Source organism: Macrosteles quadrilineatus, unplaced genomic scaffold (assembly GCF_028750875.1).
Source record: "Macrosteles quadrilineatus isolate MER2022 unplaced genomic scaffold, UCM_ALF_1.0 Scaffold_19__1_contigs__length_3004403, whole genome shotgun sequence".
Taxonomy (NCBI): Eukaryota; Metazoa; Arthropoda; class Insecta; order Hemiptera; family Cicadellidae; genus Macrosteles; species Macrosteles quadrilineatus.
This window is the reverse complement of record NW_026542612.1, coordinates 2,195,464-2,220,186: the sequence shown is the minus strand read 5'-3', so window position 1 is coordinate 2,220,186 and position 24,723 is coordinate 2,195,464. Positions and strand designations below refer to the sequence as shown.

General features: G+C 35.0%; 1 protein-coding gene across 1 annotated transcript in view; it reads left to right on the top strand.

Annotated features, from left to right (window-relative positions):
• Positions 1-24,723, top strand: part of LOC129005317 (uncharacterized) — a 48,552-nt gene that overhangs the window by 6,444 nt on the left and 17,385 nt on the right. The gene's annotated exons all lie outside the window — the stretch shown is intronic.

Below are 24,723 nucleotides of genomic sequence, written 5' to 3'. Positions count from 1 at the left end.
AAAGGGCTTGGTCTGTAGATGAGCCATCAAAATAGAAACGTGGTAAATTCCCTTGGGGCTCTGCCCCAGTGGCCTTTAAATTCCCATCCCATGTTATTCTTATGGGGATAAAACGGGTTTTTTGTCACAGGTAATTTCAGAGAACGGCTGGGCGGAAAAACTTGGTAGGGGTCTCAAAAGAAAGGTCTTGGTCTGTAGATGAGCCATCAAAAGAGAAACGAGGTAAATTCCCTTGGGGCTCTGCCCCAGGGGCTTTTAAAGTCCCCTCAGCAGATTTGTTTACATTATTACCATATGTATAATTTTACAATACATTTAAATGAAAAGCAAATTTCTAATCTCACAGTATACTTAGCTGTTTGAATTTATCAAAGATGGCCGCTAGCCTCCAAGGATGTTACATTTCATAAAAATATTGCATACATTGCTAGATTCATATGTAAGATCATAGATTGAGAGTATAATGCCCCCTCCTTAATATGTGGTAAGACAGTCTGGACTTTTCAGATTCATATGTGATAATTCTTCAGACTGGACGAATATATGGAAATGTAGTGATACAATCAAGTCAAACCTCCCAATAACGTCACTTTCTATAGATTATAAATCAGGAAGCATAATTGTGTAAATTGAGTGGCTACAGCCCATACATCTCTTCAATCGAAGTTACTGGACACGGACCCTTATTAGGGCAGTTTTCAATTGTCCATTAGGTAAATGAGGCGCAATTCTCGGGTAGGTTATGTAAACTAGCTGCGGCGGCGGCGCGGCGTTGAGACCTCTACCAGGTGATGGTTAGAGATTACATGATATCAAGGTCGTAGAGGAAAGTAACGCGGTCATCTCTCACCCAATCCTCATTGTTTATTGATGTAACAGGAATCAGTATGGAACTACTTTTTTCTTTTTGCTCTTCCTCACGGGTAAAAATAGACCGACCGGTTTAGAAAGTTATTGTAACATCCTTCGGCTGAGTATTTGAGTGAAAATACAAATGATCGTTCTCCTTGTTGCATTGTAGGGTGTACAAGGGCTCAACCGGATTTATCTGTATAACCTTTCGATGTTGGTGTATTCACTATACAGGGTTAGTAAAGAGTGTGGAGACCCCCTGTTATTTTTTTAACAGCCCATACTAGAAAAAATAAACTCGGCACACCTTTATGACATGTTATGAAGTGCTTTTTGGGCATAACCGTCACTTGGTGTACATCCCTAAAATGGGGGATTTTGGGGGAAACTCAAAAATTTCAAATACAAAGACCCATCGAGTGACCCCTCATTTTGAAGGTCCTGGTAAAAGAAAACCAACAACGCAAACTAGAGGTCTTGATCTCAATCCAGTAAAAAATGGCAGCCAATTGAAATTCTCAGAAGTTCAATTTAACTTACAGCTTTCCAAGTCTGGAGACCTGCTGTAAATTTTGTAGCGGCTCACACTAGGAAAACTAAACTCTACACACATTTTTGGCATGTTATGAAGTACTTTTTAAGCCTAATAGCCACTTGCTTACCAAACCCAAAATGGGGGATTTTGGGGGAAACTCAAAAGTTTTAAATAATAAGCCCCATCAAGTGACCCCTCATTTTGAAGGTCCTGGTAAACGAAAACTAACAACGCAAACTAGAGGTTTCTATCTCAATCCAGTAAAAAATGGAAGCTGTTTAAAATCTTTAGAAATTGGAAATAAATTGCAATTTTATATTCAATTAGCTGCCATATTTTACTGTGTTAAGATAGAGACCTATAGTTTGCATTGTTACTTTTCTTTATTATTACCTTCAAAATGACGGGTCACTCGATGGGGCTTATCATTTAAAACTTTTGAGTTTCCCCCAAAATCCCCCATTTTGGGTTTGGGAACTTATGAGAATTTCAATTGGCTGCCATTTTTTACAGAACTGAGATAGAGACCTCTAGTTTGCGTTGTTGGTTTTCTTTTACCAGGACCTTCAAAATGAGGGGTGTACACCAAGTGACGGTTATGCCCAAAAAGTACTTCATAACATGTCATAAAGGTGTGCCGAGTTTAGTTTTTCTAGTATGGGCCGTTAAAAAAATAACAGGGGGTCTCCACACTTTTTACTAACCCTATAGATATAAAAACAAGGTTCTTATTTGTGCCAGATAATATCGCATAGTAAATAATTGTATTTATTGTGTAGTTGGATGTACCCACCAACCAATACAATATACACCATGAGTATTGTAACTGATTCGTGGTGAACGGAATACTCAATTTTTAATATTTTTCAGCTGAAACTGATGAAGATAAATGTTGTCTAAGTGGTTTATGCTAATATAATTAAGACTCAACATAGGTTTCTCTAAAACGCAAATCATGTTTAATATTGATTATTGCACAGTTATGGGAAACGTAAGTATTGTTTTATTAATATTAAATATTAATATTAAATTTTACGTAAATTTTACGTTTTTTATTTATAACCCGTAGTTGATTTTATTAGATGCTGGAATCTTACCTAAAAACTTAGTTGACCTAAAAAGAATTATTTTCTTTTAATAAACTCTACTGCAATGTCTAATCTTTGATTTTGCGAAAACATAATGTAGAGTATTATCTATATATTAATTTGAAACGGTTTTTCTTTGTGTCAGCTAATTTGAGAGAACGGCTGGGCGTAGGAACTCGGTAGAGGTGTCTAAAGAAAGGGCTTGGTCTGTAGATGAGCCATCAAAATAGAAACGTGGTAAATTCCCTTGGGGCTCTGCCCCAGTGGCCTTTAAATTCCCATCCCATGTTATTCTTATGGGGATAAAACGGGTTTTTTGTCACAGGTAATTTCAGAGAACGGCTGGGCGGAAAAACTTGGTAGGGGTCTCAAAAGAAAGGTCTTGGTCTGTAGATGAGCCATCAAAAGAGAAACGAGGTAAATTCCCTTGGGGCTCTGCCCCAGGGGCTTTTAAAGTCCCCTCAGCAGATTTGTTTACATTATTACCATATGTATAATTTTACAATACATTTAAATGAAACAGCTGTTAATATTTAAATTGTGATTTACTGAATTTGTCAAAATGAAGTATTTGCAATGGAGTTTTTCTGATTTTAAAATCGATTTTCTTCTGCATCGTGTCATGTTTTGCAATATAATGTTCTATTACCAAATCAGTGGAAAATCCTAATATCACAGCAACTCTTAAAATTATTTCTTATGGAGTTGACTTATGTCTATTGTATGGGCTGGTTTCTGACTTTTTTTTTTACCACTTCTTGGAGATTGTACGTAGGCGTGTTACACGTAGATGATATTCTTTGGCGTATTGCATCTGTAGACGATACTTGGGTTGGTGCAACTATTTCAATGGAAAAAAGCGAGAAATCCTGGACAATTTGATATAGGCCAACTAAAAATAACCTGAATTAACAATGTGCTACATTTCTTGAGCAATCATTGAAAGAGCCGATTTGCAAACAATGGAAACATAAGAAAGTCATATAACACAACCAAGTAGAAGAAATAGAAATATTTTTTTTTCTTCATTTATAATCGTTATTATAGAGAACCTAATACGGCTATGAGTGGGTAACATTTGGTAAAAAACTCTAAAAAACAAGACCAGCTTTTGAAAATAGATAAGATATTTACAAACAATTTTGATTATATCTAACTGGGGTTGTGTACATCGTGAGTATTTCCATAATCTTTGAGTCGACTTTTATAAAGTCATCGGAAATTATGACCGTAATTCGTTTTAAAATAACGCCTGTAATGCTTTGCAATTGCTCGAATTCGAGCAACAGGTACACTAGTTAACTATGAATTTCAAATAATACTATGCAGAGAAAAAACCATGCAACAATGTATTATACAAGCTTAAGCTGATCGTTTTGTTATTGAAGTAATGGAAGCTGAATTAAAAACTTCTTTTGTCTCTAAACAGTGATCCCTATTCTTGTAATTTGGATTCCGTTCTATAAAAAAGTACCCTGTTTTGGTACAATAATGTTATGCTTAAACTTGTTTAATAGTTATTTTCTTACCAGCATAAGAGATATTGTCAACGTAAAATACTCCAGTGTTAAGTAATAGCTTGCTACATTTATTATATTTAGATGATACGTTTGTTATAATAATACTAGCTGTAACCCGCGGGCTTTGCCCCGTTTAACTTCTTAATTTTCAAGATTATCTCGTTCGCATGGCTCAATCACGTCCTGGTTGAAGTTTGTTCGCTACGCTCACTCACCTTTAGGTTGGAGCTCGTTCGCTACGCTCACTCACCTTTAGGTTGGAGCTCGTTCGCTACGCTAACTCGCCTCCAGGTTGGAGTTCGTTCGCTACGCTCACTCACCTTTTGGTTGCAAATTAGCTGTTGTCATAAATGTAAAAGAAATAATAGTGCTGCACCCTGTTGGTAATCCTTGTAACTTTAATGCTATTGAACATCATAGAACAGAACCAACTTGTTTAATTGAAACAGCTGTTAAGATTCAATAATTCCAATTCTCATAAGGTTAACATGGGAAACTCCAGAGCCACTGGGGCGGAGCCCGAAAGGATTTTTGAAATAAGAATATGCCTATATGTTAATCGGGAATGTGAGCTATCATCATGCCAAATTTCAGCCCAATCCGACCAGTATTTTTCGAGTTTACTTTTCCCATACACACATACACACATACAGCAACCACCTCTTTTTTATAATAGTATAGATAGATAACTTTGAAATATAATCTTTTGATGGAGATTGGTTCTTATGGCCGGGTTTAAAAGCACTTAGGGTGGAAAAGTAAACTGTTGTAGTTTGCTTGTTATGAATATACTTAACTTACCTTATGAATAAAGATCAAATTTAACAAATCAATTTACTTCATACTCCACTATTAACATTTTAAAAAATCCGTTCCCTGTAGCAGCAAACCTGTATTGTTGTGTTCATGGCTATGTGTTATTAGGAGTTTTTATTGTTAATAGGACTTAGAATTTTTTTCGCAAGTTCAAAGATTATTTAACCTATTGTAGAATAATAATTTTAAAGTAAATTATTTGTTTTAAGCTAAGAGGTGGCCAATTAATTTTTCAACGGTCAATTAATTTTCCGGTTACTAATTAATCTAATACAGCTTATAAACATGTAAGGTTGGAAAATGCTATATTTATATTTTTCATATTTATACATGGTTCAATATTAAACATGTGTTGCATTTAACTGAATACCACCTTATTCACAATAAATTCCCAATATCAATATGCCAACATGCAACAATGCATATTTTCTAAACAGAATAAATTTGTAATTGTAAAATGTTGGTTGCGTTTGATGACACCCTGTATTTACCCAGGCGGTTTGTGTGACGGCGTTTTGTCGTCTTAACGAGGCGTCGGCAGCGAAAGTAAAGAACCCGACCCATCGCTGTACAACTCGAACATAGTTTAGAGACTAGGAACCAGTTCTCTAACATTCTAACTTTTTAAATGTGAAACTAGTTTTGGAAATAACGAATAGCCATGAAATGCGAAGGCGAAATCGAATACTAGATCCGCCTCCTAATTTGTATCTGCTGGTTGTTTGGTAAAAGCTTGTTTATTTAAGAAATGGTGCGATCAGATTTAGCCTGCTACCTATTAACAGTGTAAATTTATATATTATATGATCTTACTTTTTTAATATTTTTTCCAAGCAGTTGATTTTAGAAGTAATCAATATATGTTATGTACGAAGAAGTTATTGAAAATAATAAAGACTAGAACTGCTCATATTTTCCTTGTGCCGATTTTTTTATATTTTTGTGTCGTTGGATAACGTTTGGCATGGAGTTAATGTTACAAAATTTTAAAAGGTTAAGCCTTAAACCAGGGCCCCTTAAATTGTCTATATTTCCATAATATTTGTATTGATTTTATGTTTACTGTGGATAGTGTAGTGTGGCATTTTAATGTTCAAGAACGAGTTTAAAAACCCCCATATCCACTTGAACAATTTTAACCCTTTTTGTTTAATTAAATGCATTCTGCTCTCAGTGGCGCTCTCTGTTGTAAGCCACATCTTTGAAGTCAAACTGTTAGTGCAACTAGCCGTGAGCTATTGCAGATGCTATAGTTGACAATAAGCTCACCTAACGTATAGATTTGTATAGCATTGTCTATCGCAGTATCGCAAACTAAGATACAAAATGTTATTTATGAACATAAACGGGTGATGGCTAGTTCATTGATTCATTGTTATATTATGTCATATTATCATCATTATTGTCATATTATTAGTTCATTGAGATGGGATGTCTAACGTAGTATCCAATGTCAATATAATACTTCTTAAGAATATTACAGCTTAACATGTAACCACAAACAAGTATTTAATAGCTGGACGTTCGAGATGGAAAGGTATTGTAACTGTTATCCACTACTAGGATACGGACCATTCTGTCATAGACAATGAACAACAATTTTTAGATTTCGATTAACTGACAGGCCTACACCCGCATATTTTTTACTCTTCGAATTATTGAGCGGAGCGAGCGAAGCGAGCGAAGCTCTTATACGTCGACTTTTATGCATTTCGTAATACGCAAACTCCTCCTAGACGGCTGAATCAATCGTTTTCAAATTTTGCATGGTGATAAAGACCATATCGGTGAGTGCCAACATCTATATGGCGTTAAAAAAGTCTCTCAGGAATCCGTAGAAAAATGAAACTGAAAATCACATTTTCTTAACATTAGTCTTATGGGTTGCTAGGTAACCATGTTAGCTGAATTAAATAACAAGTAAAAAGTAAACAAAAGATTTGAAGTTTTAGCATGTGTTCATAATAAGCCAACTACCCACAGTATACTAGGAAATTACAAATACAGTACAAAAGGAAAAACATCACTTGTTAATATTGAGCAAAGATTATACTTAAGATTACTCGATACATTGTAGTCAAGGGTAGCAGTGCGAAGTCTAGGATCTGTTTATGACGAATACATTAAGGTATCTGCAATCCTAAAATGCTATGGGAAGGGAAGGAAACAGGTCCGTGACGTAGGAAGTAGTGAAGGAAGTAGTAAAGGCAATCATAAAATGCTATGGGAATAGAGGGAAACAGGTCCGTGACGTAGGAAGTGATATGAAGGAAGTAGTAAATGCGAGCAGTCCGGAGTGTGGGGACTGTTTATGACGATAAGATTAGGGTATCTGCAATCCTAAAATGCTATGGGAAGGGAGGAAAACAGGTCCGCGACGTAGGAAGTGGTGAAGGAAGTAGTCAAGGCGAGTAGTCCGGAGTGCGGGAACTGTTTATGACGATTAGATTAAGGTATCTGCAATCTTTAAGTGCAATGGGAAGGGAGGGAAACAGGTCCGCGACGTAGGAAGTGGTGAAGGAAGTAGTCAAGGCGAGCTGTCCGGAGTGTAGGAACGATTATGACGATTAGATAAGGGTATGGGCAATCAAAAATGCTATGGGAAAGGGAGGGAAACAGGCCCGTGACGTAGGAAGTGGTGAAGGAAGTAGTCAAAGCGAGCTGTCCGGAGTGTGGGAACTGTTTATGACGATAAGATAAGGGTATGGGCAATCCTAAAATGCTATGGGAAGGGAGGGAAAGAGGTCCGCGACGTAAGAAGTGGTGAAGGAAGTAGTCAAGGCGAGCTGTCAGGAGTGAGGGAACTGTTTATGGCGATTAGATAAGGGTATGGGCAATCCTAAAATGCTATGGGAAGGGAGGGAAACAGGTCCGTGACGTAAGAAGTGGTGAAGGAAGTAGTCAAGGCGAGCTGTCTGGAGCGTGGGAACTGTTTATGATGATTAGATTAAGGTATTTGCAATCCTAAAATGCTATGGAAAGGGAGGAAAATAGGTCCGCGACGTAGGAAGTGGTGAAGGAAGTAGTCTAGGCGAGTTGTCCGGAGTGTTGGAAATGTTTATGACAATTAGATTAAGGTATCAGCAAACCTAAAATGCTACGGGAAGGGAGGAAAACAGGTCCGCGATGTAGGAAGTGATGAAGGAAGTAGTCAAGGTGAGCTGTCTGGAGCGTGGGAACTGTTTATGATGATTAGATTAAGGTATTTGCAATTCTAAAATGCTATGGAAAGGGAGGAAAAGAGGTCCGCGACGTAGGAAGTGGTGAAGGAAGTAGTCTAGGCGAGTTGTCCGGAGTGTTGGAAATGTTTATGACAATTAGATTATGGTATCAGCAAACCTAAAATGCTACGGGAAGGGAGGAAAACAGGTCCGCAACGTAGGAAGTGATGAAGGAAGTAGTCAAGGTGAGCTGTCCGGACTGTGGGAACTGTTTTTTACGATTAGATAAAGGTATTTGCAATCCTAAAATGCTATGGGAAGGGAGGGAAACAGGTCCGCGACGTAGGAAGTGGTGAAGGAAGTAGTCAAGGCGAGTAGTCCGGAGTGTGGGAACTGTTTATGACGATTAGATTAAGGTATCTGCAATCTTTAAATGCAATGGAATGGAGGGAAACAGGTCTATGACGTAGGAAATTGTGTAGGATGTAGATGTGTGGATTTATGTATCTCCAATACTACGGTGCTTTCAGAGTGAACTAATGATTTTCCCCGAGCAAAGCTCGGTCCCCAGGTACTATAATCAAATGACGACACTAGCTTGAGGTTCGTGACGTATGAAGAGGTTAAGGAAGTAGTAAAGGTGAACAGTCTGGAGTGTGGAAACTGTTTATGACGATTAGATTAGGGTATCTGCAATCCTAAAATGCTATGGGAAGGGAGGAAAACAGGTCCGCGACGTAGGAAGTGGTGAAGGAAGTAGTCAAGGCGAGTAGTCCGGAGTGCGGGAACTGTTTATGACAATTAGATTAAGGTATCAGCAAACCTAAAATGCTACGGGAAGGGAGGGAAACAGGTCCGCGACGTAGGAAGTGGTGAAGGAAGTAGTCAAGGCGAGCTGTCCGGAGTGTTGGAACTATTATGACGATTAGATAAGGGTATGGGCAATCAAAAATGCTATGGGAAAGGGAGGGAAACAGGCCCGTGACGTAGGAAGTGGTGAAGGAAGTAGTCAAAGCGAGCTGTCCGGAGTGTGGGAACTGTTTATGACGATAAGATAAGGGTATCTGCAATCCTAAAATGCTATGGGAAGGGAGGAAAACAGGTCCGCGATGTGGGAAGTGGCGAAGGAAGTAGTAAAGGCGAGCTGTTCGGAGTGTGGGATCTGTTTATGACGATTAGATTCAGGTATCTGCAATCTTAAAATGCTATGGGAAGAGAGGGAAACAGATCCGCGACGTAGGAACAGGTGAAAGAAGTAGTAAGGTGAGCAGTGTGGAGTGTGGGAACTGGAAACCGTTTGTAGCAGTTTTAATGTATCTGCAATGCTGAAATGCTATGAGAAGGGATGGAAGCATGCCCAAGACATAGGAAATTGTGAAAGAAGTAGTAAAGTCTAGCAGTACGGACAGTGGGGATGTTTGTTGCAATTAGATTAACGTATCTAAAATACTAAAATGCTATGGAAAGCGATGAATATAGGTCCACGACGGAAGTGGTGAAGGAAGTAGTAAAGGCTGGCAGTGCAGAGTGGGGGAACCGTTTGAGCAGATGGATAAGTGAATTTGTAATACTTAAATGCTATGAGAAAGGAAGGAAACAGGCCAATGACGTAGTAAATGGTGAAGGAAGTAGTAAGGCTAACAGCGCAGAGTGTGGGAACTGTCTTTGGCAATTACATTAATGTATCTGCAATCCTAAAATGCTATGGGAAGAGAGGGAAACAGGTCCACGACGTAGGGTGTGGTGAAGGAAGTAGTAAATGTGAGCAGTGTTGAGTTTGGGAATGGATTAATGTATCTGCAATGCTAAAATGCTACGGGAAGAGACTGTAGACTGTAATATGTTAAAAATGATTACGAAGCACAAATTGATACATATTTTCGATACATGCAATCGTTTACAATCGAAATTTACAACTGAGTTGACAACAGCTGATTTTTACTCCATAGAGGCTAAAAACGATTTTTACTCCCTAAATATTAAAAATGCTACTTTAGACCCGCAGCGCATGCATGAAAAAATACTGCTTTTACTGCAGTAAGACAAAAACAATATAATATGAACCCTTGATGACTCCGCTCAATTTTGTGGATGCCTCTGCGAACGCCACCTAGTTAATGTTGAAACTTTAGAGAGAAAGTGAGACGATATCAACGTATAACCCACCCGCCTCAGTGACTGATAAGGGCGGCGACACGCGACACGGAAGTCAGCTGATTAGTATGGGCAAAGGCGCTCCAGCGGGAAAGTAGGGAAAGTATTCCGGCCCTTTGTCCAACTTGACATGTTGATGAGTTAATCAGTAGAGTTGTATGTCATTTGATCGGTGTCTGTAGGTAAATAACACTTGCCAAGTCAGTAGAATCACGTCACACACTCACGCCCTTGACAAAGGATTACGCGAGTGTGTACTTTATAGTCTTACCGAAACATGACCGAGCAGGCTCCTTTCATTAGGGGTTCAGATTCTAAATTGAGTACTTCCTTACAGTTTCGCTGAATGAATCGGTGACACGCTACACAACAAGAATAAATTACAAGTAGTTCTAAGAAATTAGGGTGTTATAGGACATTTAGCAATAGTTAAGTGCGTGCAATCACTGAACAAATGGTACATATTATTTCTTTCAACATTTGACTATGCCAACATTCACACAAGAAAAAATACGCAAGATCCTTATATAACTAAAAGTGGTTTTTTCAATTAATTATAAATATTATTAATTTGATAAGAGTTAAGAGTCATTTCCTCGGCCGGCCGGAGACATCAACGGCCGGTGTCACAGATGCCTTTGTACAATATATTTGCAATATTATAAAACAAATAATATTCTCTTATTGAAACAGCAAATAATTTTCAATACAATTAATTATATGTCCTAACAGTTTTTGAGGACAACAACAACCTTCAAATTACTAAAATGCACAAGTCTCATTCCTTATGCAAGTAAAATTGAGACATCCAAGTAAAGTTCTCTAGCATCGTTTTCAGAAAATGTATACATAATTGTAAAAAAACAATTAATTGCAAACTTTTCAACTGCGGTGTATTGTACAAGTTCTGTATTCGATTGCCAGACAGAGGAGGTATACCTGGGCCAGTTGTTGCAGTGTGTCTGACCTACTTACATAGGGTCATTGTCACAGTCGCATCTATTACCATACATAAATCGTCAATCCGACTATGCCGTACTCACCAATACAATCTCTTCCCTTGTTATATCATCTCTGTCAGGTTCAAGTTGTTTAAAACCCTCGCCGTATTTTTTTATGTTTGATTTTGTTATTTGTATTCACTTTATTTATTGCGAAGTACGTAAAGAAGTCTGAAACTGGAAAAATGTCTGTTAGCCAGTGTTTTCTATTATAATTTCTAGAATAAAACATCTATGAAGTCTCAATGAGTCTCAATTTTATGACTTCTGCTTAGGGAATGAATGTGAAAGAAACTCAATAACTTGCACGAAAATATTGTCAAGGTCTATACATGGTATGGTCACACGCAATAAAGTATTAATTTCTTGTACATATTAAAGGTTTGGTCATACGTACCAAAATATGAATTAATTAATTTCGGAAGTTTAAGGCCTATTTAAGGAAGGTTTACCTTAAAAAGTTGATGATCTTATAAACTTCCATTTCAATCGATTGATTTGAGAGGGAAAATCGCACTTAATATTGAAAATATTATTTCCCTGTGATGTCAATGAGAGGTCCAGGCTAGAAAGCTACTAAATCACCACTTCTACCACCACCAGTTCCACTTTACCAGTTTAGTGGAATCCTCCGTCCATTTGAGACGTCCGCCGTAGAACTGGACCGATAAACAGTAATCGATGTCTAAGCTAGAGGCTAATTCGGAGAGATATTGTCTGATCCATCTTCTCAGTAGCTTCAGTAGCTTATATTTGCGATAGAGATAGAATTTGTGAGATAGGGGTATATGTTATAAACCATTTGAAGCGTATGCAGAATACATAGACTAACATTTGAACAAAACTAATATTTGATCAGAGTATATATAACTGATGATGTACATTGAGTATTTCATTCATTAGGAAGATTAAATTATATATCGAGATTTAAATAGTGTGTATGTATACGTTTAAACTAAGCCGTTAACTAATACGAGCCGAGGGCATGTCTTTCAATTGAGACAACCTGGAAATGATTAATTTTGGCCATTGCGATTTGTTAGTGAGTGTACATTGATTGACTTCTATAAATAAGGTAAGACATCCCATATGTACCAGCTTTTACTAGTTTTTTTTTAACCAACAAATAAAATATTCTATAGTTTACGATAAGTTAACAATGCAGTTTGGTTTGGTTAAAACCAAAGTTTGGGGTTACCTAAAATAAGTACCAGCAGCCCATTCTGTTGGAACACTCAATTCAACTACGTTCACTATAATATTTCAAAACTGGACACAACTCCCAGATACATATCATGCAACATAATAATGTACGTAGTAAAAACATAACGTAATTCGTGAGAATTTGGTACGATTTAGAATATTATATATCTGTTCTATCGTAATAAACTATTTTTAAGAAAAGTTTAATGAAGTGCAAGCATTCACTTAACCTTACGAATGTTTACAAATAATACATTTCGTCTCACGGATAACATATTATGACTAACTAGCGTGACTACCGTGTGAACTGAGAAAAGCCACAAAACAAGTGAGGAAGAGAGTGTTGATATCAACAAACTGGAGAAAGTGTACAAATGAATGCGGGGTTGAGTCTCACAAGTGTGTGGGTAATGAGCAACTAACTGATGCCTCTAACCGTCGGGAAATTTGTAAATCATAGTGCAAAATAATGCAGTATTGCTTTATAGATGTGTCATATCTCTGATTTGAAACTAGTTTTGTATCTAAAACTAATTAGACCAATATCAAACCTATATAAAAATATTTTAATATACACGTTTAGCTGTCACTAAACGTGTATATTTGAGTATTTTCAAAATAATCAGTTTAGTTCAACAATTGTTCTTTCATGGAGTAATGTACATACAAATACTGTCAAAAACATTGATGATAAGGCTTTCTTCAAGATTCAAAAGCATGTATCAATATGCGTCAATTCGATAAAAAAAATTTGATTTAATTTTACTAAATGGTAGTTTACCTAAACAAAATCAACATTAGTGCTAAAAATACGAAATAATATTAACTTTTCTATTCCTCAACAAATAAATTTTACTCTAGAATAAATGTTTGATAATATCGATTTAATATTTTAGTTTAGGAATCTCTGTTTCAACTCTATGCATAGTTTGAATTTCTTTTAGCGAATTTCCCATATAGGGAATAATCTATTACCGTAGGTCTCATGGTAAGACCTAGATCCGGGACCGATTTACTTTTTCATTTTGAGGTCCCCAGAGGCCAACAACACCCTCCGTTCAAATTCATATACTGTATATATGTGTCCATTAACGCGTTAACTCGAGCAAAAATGATCCGATTTTAATGAAATTTAGTCCATCCGTGTAAACCTACGTTTATTCGAACGAGTTCGCGAACCAGCATTATCAAACTATGGGAATGGGGGCTTGTATGGGGGGGGGGGGGTTATGGAGGAGTTTTCCCATTTTTTACTCTAAAATCATAAAATTTTACAATTTCTTTCCAGACTAATTTGTAGAGCTAAAAAAATTAATAATTTTGTATATTGAAGCGTTTTTGTATGCCTAACGGTTACGGAGGTAATAAAAAACTTTAAATTAAAAATACCCATGTTATTCTTATGGAGAATTAATAAACTGTTGTAGTTTGCTTGTTTATGGACATATTTGAATCAAATTTGGTAATTTTATTTATTTCATTAGTTAAGCTATCAACGTTTCAATCAAAAATATACCTCAATACCTTCCCTGTAGCAACAAACCTAGGTACTCATTAAAATTAATGTTATAGGAAATAAATTTGATAATTTTCAGGGAATATTTTAGTAGAAAACCAGCCAGGTAAATGGAAATTCGTTTATTATGTAGGTTTGCTGTGGCGGGGGTATTTCTGTGTTATCAGCTTAAAATATCCTCAATATAATCAAGTTTAAACTATAGACAATTGCTCTATAGTAATTGTTGATATATTGTTGATAGATATACTATCAACGCAATATTATTATAGATCTTTGCCTTTCATATACTTAGGATAGTTTTCTTGTTACGGTAGTTAACAAATATATTGGGGAAAAGTTGAATAATAGCTTAGATGGAATTGCAGATATGTCAATATTTGTGGTACAAATCTGAGTACAGGATACTGTATTTTTTTCAATTGATTTTTTTACAAAAGCGTGGTGGTTGGATTTAATAAAAAAAAAATACAAACACATTAAAAAATTACAAAACACAAAATGACAGTTCTCCGAGTACCTTATTTAGTATAAATCACACTTTTAGTTAAGTTAAACATAATATTCAAATTTGGCTCTGACTTGAAAAAGAAACCTTAATATATAGTAGGAAGCTTCAAAACATGCCGTATTATATTGTAGTTGGTCTAGATGAGCACGCAGCATGGGGAGGAGGACTCGTATGACGTGACCTGACGCAACTAACACGCAGGACATTGGACAGAGGACAGTCACTTTCCTTCCTTCATCTCCAACCAGACGTATTGCGGCTCGAGAAAGCTCGCGGCAAAAAGTTGAACGGTCACTCTCTTTCGTACTTTTCCCACCAAAATTACGAATTAGATAAATAGTGATCTGATTAACATGATGACAAGTAAAATAACTCTTGTTTTAATTATAGAAAATATTTCAGTCAGGATTAACTAATTTATAAAAGTTGGTTATATTTCGGATAGTTACGCCAAATACAAAATTTTACTTAGTTATTTAATTTTATTCATTTATATCTTTGGTGTCATGTATAATGAGTGAAATGATGAATTTATTGTTATTATTTTGTTAGTGAAGCACAATTTATTTTTACTATGATGCATAATACATTTATATTAAATATCAAAAATATTCAATTTCGGACGTATTTTGCGTTTAACAAGTATAAAAAGATTCACCCAAATTCAAGTATTGATAAAATTATGTTTAACAAATAAACCAATAAACTTTATCTGTATTATTACCAAACAATTTTAGTTTAATACAATAATTAAACTCATTAATGTATTAAACATATAATTAAAAATAATTTTGAATATTTGTGTTTACTAAGTCGTTTTGATAGAGTATAGAAGATGCAACGGAGAAATTGTAACTATACATGTATTTTCAACTGACTCTTAATATTAATAGTGTTATGTTTCGAAAATTTAGATAAAACTGCCATAAATACTCCCTGTTATAAACAATGACAAATACAATTGATCTACGCTGTTGAGGGATGGGTCAGCAGAAGGCCAAGCATCATCAGTTGCACAACAGGCAAATACTGTGTTTAGGACCTGTCTCGTTAAACTCGCATTGCGTAAAACAAAAGAGCAGTTACCTACTCAAACCTCCGTTATGCAGCAGATATAATCGTCAGAAGGGAGATGTTATTTAACTATCTGTGACACAAACACATGCGATTTACAGTTTAGTTCAACAGTTGTTTTTTTTTTATGGAGAAATGTACATACAAAGACTGACAAAAACATTGTACGTTTTTGCTATATCTAAAATACGATGAAATTGTCCTTTTTCAAAAACGAATTATGAGTTCGGTGAATTAGAATATCTTAGAATATATTAGAATATCGGATCTTTTAAATCTACCACAACGTATAGTGTAGCCAATAAAATTAGTTAGTGAATTATTAATGTTAGTATTTCTGTTGTCTATTAATATGACGGTAGCTGCATTAAGTAATCGTTGGTACTGTACCTAGCTGTAATTAAAACTTAACAATAGGCCTACACAATTTTAGCGACAGAAGGCTCAGTAAATAATAAATGAGAACCAGACGATCTGACGATTAGAATAAATATGCTGGATAGTACCAGCATGATTGCCATTTATTGATGACGATGACAATTTATATTTTCCTAATTACATTACATGTATTGAAAATATTTCTATTAACACATGTTTTATGTGTAAATATCTTTATTTTGTAAAATTGTGTCAACGTACCATTTGTTTTTAAATATTAATCGCAGCTTATTATAATTTACAAGAGTTCTTCCGGAGGCAATTCACAAATCACTTAAAACTCACAATCCAAAGCCTACAATAATATTAACTTAGGACCGCACCAGATATTGGTTTCATAATTGCTGTAATCTATGACGGTGGTTACAGAATTTGCGGTAACCAGAGGGCAAACAGCTGTTTCTGAATCAGCTGATAATGTGTGTCAGTTCCGTGGGAGAAAGTGCTGGTTGAAAGCACTCCTCCTTCTTCACTTTTAGTTTCACCCGGCTCTTTGACCTTCCTCTTTGCTATTGTTTAACATCATGAGCCGTGTTGGATTAGCCAGTCTATTATATCTGCAGCTTGTTTAGAAATGTGACTAATGAGTTAACTTGTGTTTCATAGATTTTAACTAATGTGTTTGATAAAATAACTTCTGTATTTTTTATATTCACACGAAAATTGGATAACATTTCGTCTAGTTTAGAATCGTTTTTTAATAGATAAGAATAATTTGTTACATTTTTTTTATGTTAATTCTATGGAGCTATGTTTCTCATTCAGTCCTGCTTATACAGGGTAGATGAATATAAAGAAAAAAAAGCTAGAGCAACAAAACTTGGCACAAAATTAACTGGGCAAAATCATTTTAACCCTATCATTCAGTGATACGCAACCTGATGAGGGGGACGACCACTAGAAGGCGGAAGAAAATCATTAATGGCTACTTAAACTTGTTATATGGACCACACCGACAAATCGACTTCCAAATCGATATACTGTATTTGATTCCGTAAGCGAATCGGTCCCCACGAAACATCTCGAGCTAGAAAAAATGTGCATTACTGTTGAGGTTTCATTTTAAAACTTAAGGTCCAAGGACGGTATGTAAAATATGAGAAAGGTAAAAAATAACCCCTGCTATGCCCTACATGTCGTCAAAGTCATTATCTAATGGAAGTACTGTTTTACAACACAGACTATAGAATATCTATATTCATCACTTGGGGGTACATAAAACATACATAAAAAAATTGAAATACTAATTTTGACTAAATAAATCTAAACTATTTAAGCTTATGAAGCCGGTCGGCGATAGACTACGTCTTAAATCAGGAATTGCTTGGACTGAAGGTACCTTGATTACATTACCGGTAACTTTAATCTGCAGTTTACGTCATGTAAGAGTATAACATTCGTGATAACAGTATCAGTCTCGTGATAGTCTGAGCATTTGTCGCATACATCAATGTATAATCTGACTAGTTTCTCCGCAGCAATCACTGATTGATTACCAGTTACCAGTCTATTACTGGCGGATGAGATGTATGTATGTATGTGTGACAATGAGGATCGTCTCTGTCACTTTCTAATTGTTGGCCAACCATTACGTCACCAGATGAACGCTAAACATCGGCAGACGACTCGGGGTCAGCGACACTTTCACATAACGCGTGATCTACAATTAAAATAATTATAAAAATTGAACGGGCATTTCCGCACATTTTATATGACTTGTCTGCTATACCCTTTTGACTAAAGATACATTTCAACTAAATTATTATGTCTTTTAACTAAAAAGTTTAGATTTTTCAAAATTAATTGAATTTACATTCGCTATCGTGTGACTCTCTAGCTTAGAACGTATTTCCATAACGATTATTTTTCTCTAATTTATAGCATACTAGCCACCATACCCGTGCTTCGCAACGGGAAGAGAACACATAAGAGAATAATTATTACTCCTTAGATCTGCTGTATGTTGATAAACTCTTAGTAATCCACTAACAGTATTAACTTAAAATACTAACTGGCTCCTTTCGTTTTCCAGGCATTATTTTTTGGGAAATTAACCATACAAATTCAATAGGTTGTTTTTGGAAAAAAGAAAGTCAATGAGTTAATGGATTATGCACAATAAAACTACATATTCACACACTACCAAAAATTATTTATTTAATTAAAAACATAAACATAACTGTAAACAATCCTAATTTGACACATCTAATTTTATCACAACTGTGCTTGGTTGAACAATTAATAGTGCTGCACCCTGTTGGTACATTGTGTAACCTTTTAATGCTATTGGTCATCATAGAATCAAATTGTTTAGTTGAAACAGCTGTTAAGATGCTTTAATTCTATTTAAATATGAGTACTCATAAGGTTAACATGGGAAACTCCAGAGCCACTGGGGCGGAGCCCTTTTGACGGATCTGCACCAAACTTCACACAAACCACCCTTAAATTATGCGTAATAATGCCTGAAAGTTTCATTACAATCTGTCGGGTGGTTTCAGAGTCTATAACGTTCAAATATATATATACAAACTTCCTCGTTTATAAATATATATTTAATACTCAGCCTCTTTATTCAGATATATATATACTAGCAACCCCGTCGTGGATTCGCTCACGAAAATTTGAAATACAAAGTAAAATGCTTAATCTGATAGAACAACCTAATGATAAAAAAACATATTAGGCACAAATACATTTATATATCATCACTTAATTTAGTTAAGCATTTGTGACTAAAAAAGTAAAAACCAAGGAGAAACCGTTTTCATTTACAACATTAACTGCCCTTCCACCAAGAGCTTCAGACTACTCACTCTGAAACCACCTACAAAATATGTTTTTGGCCAGGATACTATCCCCACTGTATCTCTTTCCAGATAGTTGTAAATGCTAAGACCTAATTTTTTAATAGTACAGTCAGTTCTCTCATAACTTTATTTTGAAGTATTATATATCTTAAAATAACACTAAGTAATATAAAACCTTGCACAGGATGTTTTATTGTGGTTTTCAAAATCCTCAAATGCCCTCCCTCAAAGCCAACCCTCAAATGCCCCCCCAAAAAGTTGCAGGTTTACAGTATATAAGATGTTTTCACCAAATCGCGCTTTTATGTGTGTGAATGCACTGGCGTTTTTTTCATATCTGCAGTAAAAGACATTATTAAAACTTAATATTATAAATACATTTATCCACAAAAAAGCCTCGTTAGTAATTTACTTCAACCACTAATATTTTATTTACTTAATCCGTCAAATATTTGATCTCTGGTTTTACAACAACGGAGCAGAGCTCTGATAGAATTTCTTAAAAACACTTGCTATTGCATACATAGAGGATGATTGGAACCTCTATGCCAATTCCTTTAGTTTCTATGGATTTTAGTTTTTTTTAGATATGAGTGCAGTGATCAGTGAGTCAGTCAGTGGTATTTGACTTTTACAAGTATAGAAGACATAGATATATTTTAATTTAGTAATCATAGTTTTGCTAATGCATATATTGCTATATTGATAACTGAGTGCAGGAGTTCTATCCTTGAGGTAGAATTTACCAACGACACAGAATAAAGAATAACTACTTCTGATTTCGTGTGTCGGTGGTTAGTAGTCCACTCTGAGCTGTAACTCCAGTGGTAACTGTTTAAACAATATCTCAGGATAAAATCTGCAATCTTTGAGCCAAACGAGCTACCTCACCACTCAAATGCCTATCTAAGTACATTTTTTATTAACAACCGTTTGTATTGTCAAGACTTTTGGAATGTCAAATGTCACACTAGATGTTTAATTTTATTCTACACTCACCTTGCATTCGCCCTTAGTTTAAAATACGCACCTAAATGTCTGAATAGTAGTGAAAATGATAATGTGTCAAAATCGCCTGTTTACTGCAACTCCGTTAGCCGTCCGGGTGAACTCTGAAGTCATTGCACCTTTAATCCATGCTGTTGCAACTCTCAGAATTCTTTTATTTTTCTAAACATACGACTTCGCCGATTAGATATTACCTTGATCTTCGCATTTGAATGTTTAAGTGCTTCGTTTCAGATGGTCACGGACCGGTTGGTGGCGAGTGGTGACATTGAGGGTCACCAGGACCACGTGTAAGCCACGGACCGCAGAGATCCTGGGATTGAGCAATGTCGGGGTAGAATGTGGTCCTGTTGCCCAACCATGCAGGATCCTGGGGTCTTTCCAGTTACCAAACACGACTTTGACTCATAAATTAATCCGTATACATTAGTAATGCTAATGGACAAATGATATTCGGAAAGAGTCAATTTAGAATATAAATAAAAATGTCAAATAGGTACTGCATTATTGTCGGATACAAACTTAATATATTTTCAAAAAAACTACCACATTTGACACACAATGAATTCCACACGATATGCAATATTGTTTGTGGAGTATACACAGAGTCCTCAAAAAGTCCATGTATGTTTATATTTTTAACCATTGCTGATAGTAAATTGAAGCTTTTATCATATCATCCCTAAAAATCTACTTTTTGGTGCAAATATATATTTGTCATCTTACTGGGACGATCTACGAGGAGTCAGAAGGAAATCTTAAATGATGGCATAGTTTGAGTAGTGCCGTTACCTAGTATAGTCAATGGTTGTACATTATCTGAATGGGTTGGGAGAAAACAGTGCCGCAAAATAGACACAAACACTTGAATCCTAGCAAAAACAGTGCGTTGGTAGTTTAAAAACTACAAGGAATATTAAAAGTAACAGGCGCTGTTTGGCTGGGAAGAACCTTCTTGGGTGTCAAGTTCAACACTTCACTGTGTTATGCTATCATATACTGTATTTCCTTCCGACTTGTTGTGAACCATGCCCAGTACTGTGAGATGAAATATTTTTTTGATTAAAAAATAGGTATTTATGTATTTACGTACTAGCAGAGTACCCGTCCTTCGTACGGGGTTGGAATATAAGTATAAAATGCTTATTGCAGTTATACTCAAGCTTTGCGTTTGCATTAAGGGAGGACACAGTTTGATAAAATTTACTTTTTTTTAATTTACAGTATTCTATAGTATTACACATCTACCATAGCCATAATGTTCTACCACTTCACCTAAACAATAGAAAAAAATAAATTATCAACAATTTGCAAAATATCACAAATTATTCATGAAATGAAAAACATAAACATAACTGTAAACAGTCCTACTTTGACAGTTCTCATTGCGAATCACAGTTTTTTGTTGCTGCTTAGTTAAAATTATCTGTTTTCATAAATGCAAAAGTGCTGCACCCTGTTGGTAAATCTTATAACTTTTTAATGCTTTTCCAATATCATAGAACCAACTTTTTTAGTTGAAACAGTTGACTAAATTCTTTAATTCCCTTTAAATATGAATACTCATAAGGTTAACATGAGGAATTACAGAGCCACTGGGGCGGAGCCCGAAAGGATTTTTGAGATAAGAATATGCCTATATGTTAATCGGGAATGTAAGCTATCATCATGCTAAATTTCAGCCCAATCCCTCCAGTGGTTTATGCGTGATTGAACTTCAAACACACAAACAAACAACAGTAAGATATGCATTTAGTAGGTAACATGCAGACGAAATTAGACCGACATGTGCTTTCAGATGTTAACACTATGGATCCAGGAAAAAGAACGCGAGGTGGAAGAAATCCAACAGAGCAAATGGTCATTGCTAAAATTCACCCTGTCTATAGTAGTAGTAGTTCCTGTTGACTCTTATTTTATATAGGCCACGTGATAAATCTATCTATATATTAATAGGCAAGCACGTTTCTTTAAAACCTTTTTTCTCAGCTCGTGTGAATCGTAGGGAAAATCTACGCATACCGTTGGAAAGCTATTTTCCTGTAGGTGTGCAGAATCCCTTTATAAATTTAAATAGGCTCAAAGATAAGCACAAAAAATGAGTTTAAAAATTTGAAAAAATTAACATGGATCTTATGCGTTGCTATGCTGGTTACGAAATAACAACGAAATATAAACAGAAAATCAAAACAAATGGAGGAAACTCCAATCACATGTTTTATTTACAGTGTGGGGTGAAAATAGATAAGTGAGTACATTACATATTTTTGGTCGAGTTTCGACCACTGGACGACCTCTCGTATATCTTAAATTACACACCTTGCCTAGTCCAATGAAACATTTGTTTGTCAATCTGAAAAACAGAAGAAGGGTTTTTATACTGAAGAGTCTAAAGAAAAATATAACTAGATGTTTTGATATTTTTTAAACAGATAAATTAATTTTACAATGATATCCGTATTGATAATGTTATGAATACATTAATTGATTTACCAGTAGATGGCACTATTGAAGAACAAGTTTCAACGATAAAGATGTTTAGTGAACTACACAAATTGTTGATCGGTAGAATTCTAAGTTATCAATAGTTGGAACTGTACCGCCCCGCCCTGTCCTAGAAAAAGTGTATATGTCACCCCAGAGGTGTTAAGCTTAATATAAATACAGGTCTATGATAATACAATAGCTATATTGACATTATTGTGTTTTTAACCGACTTCCCCACTACCAACAAAAGGAGGAGGTTCTCAATTTGTTTGTGGCGATGTTTTTTTTTTCTATGTATGTTCACCAATTTCTCTGTGATTCTTTTACCGATCAGTGTGGTTCCACCACCAAAATAACCAGGAGAGTTTCTATTTGGTACCTTATATATTATGTTTAAGTATAATATTTGTTTCGGTGAAAAATTCTGAAAACCTTAAATATTCAACATTTATTTTGTTTACATTTGTGCAGATTGTTTACATTTGTGCAGAGAAGGCAATAAATAATAATAACATTCCTACAGCTGTTAGTTGAAACCATTTAAATGAAGCTACAGACATTTCTTCATGAAACAGTTGCTTCATATTGATCAATAAACTATTTCTTGCCATGGAGCCTAAATGAATTACATTGAGAAAAATGCATTTTGTTTTGGTTACTATAAAAAATGTATTTTATCGTTTGACCTGATTTGTGTATACAGTAATTCTGTTTTTATCAGTATTGAATATTCTGACTTACAAAAACATATATGTTTCAGTGAATAGCTGTATGATATTGACAAATAAAGGTGTAATGTGAAAACCAATTCATTCGTAAAACAGGTCTAAATTTTAATTAAATGCAATTATTCCTTACACGACCTAAGAAGTGTGACAGTGCATAATCGTCAACTGTCTTAAAAGTGTTAAATATTTTAATTACTAAACCTGCATTTGCAGATGTGGAATGTTTATTGATATTCTCTACACAAGTTACTATATCATACCAATACTATTACCGGTATGCCTGCTTCGGAAAGTCCTAGAGGAAGATGATTTGCAATTTCGACTAGGCTATATCTTGATCAAACAAAACCACCTACATGGCTTGCACCACCTTTAGCTGATCTTTCATATACATATTTCATTTGCAGATGTGGAATGTTTATTTATATTCTCTACCCAGTTACTATAACATATCAATACTATTATGCCTGCTTCGGAAAGACCTAGAGTAAGATGATTTGCAATTTCGACTAGGCTATATCTTGAGCAAACAAACCCCCCTACATGACTTTAGTAGTACATTTTCTGTGCTTTAGCTGAACCAATCTTTCATATAGTATTTTCCAAAGGTACTATACGTGTTAACGACCAATTTTCCACTTTTGAGAGATTTTTTAGTGCTGGTGGCTGAGGAATAACTTTCATATTGTTCCTAAATACTTGAGACGTTACTGTATTTCTTTTTATAATGTAGAAGTACACCGATTGCAGGAAACGATGATGTCTGACATTTCAATGTATCTAGAAAAGACAATTAGTTTTTCATTAGGCCTAATGTAATGGACAACTCTTTTTTTCTTAAGGAATATCTAAAAATATTTATTTTCATACCCATTGATTATGTAACCTGAACAGGTGACTCAAGCAGTTTTAAAATAATATGATTGTTCTGTGGAACTTTTGATTGTTTCAAACAGTTTTGCTTATCAAAAAACCTCAAGTAATTAATACAAAAAAAATTATACAGTCACTAAAAATCATGAAATAATTTATTTTTGTAAAAAAATACAACCGACTTCAAACGCTCTAAAAAGAATGAAATAATTTCAATAAAGTAAACTTTTGTTTTAGGCAAGCTCACGTATTTCAAGTCGGCGTGGCTCAAACTGAAAAAAATATGATTGAAATTAAATATTGTGTGTGTATTTTGAAAATCAATAAATTGTAGCTGGATAACATAGATATATAAAAAACATACTGAACTGTTTTGTTTATATATTAAAGGAAATATTTTCTGTTTACTTCAGAATAAATGCATTATGAAAATAACCCACACAAATGTTCTATATGAATAGGAAAATAATTTAGTTTGATATTATGATAGGGAAAAGAAGCTAGTTTAGTATTAAAACGTTACTTTTCCAAGTTAGAAACATTTAAATGCGTTATAATCTTTTTAAAGATACTCGTTAATACCACTATTATGCCGATCTCTGATTACGGTATAAATAACACTTAACGCATAACTATGAAAAAGACATGCAGATTTAGTTATAGATAGACACCTGCAATATGGACACCCTCTTTCAATTTTGTATCAAAAATCATCATAGAGCCGCGCCGACTTAAAATACGTGAGCTTGCCTAAAACAAAAGTTTACTTTATTGAAATTATTTCATTCTTTTTAGAGCGTTTGAAGTCGGTTGTATTTTTTTACAAAAATAAATTATTACTCCCCTTTATTGGGAAAAAACTATTTTATTGTAACTATTTTAATCAACCCAATGGTTTATATATCCACAAATATTGTCTCCATTTAAAATTTAGATATAAAGAATTCT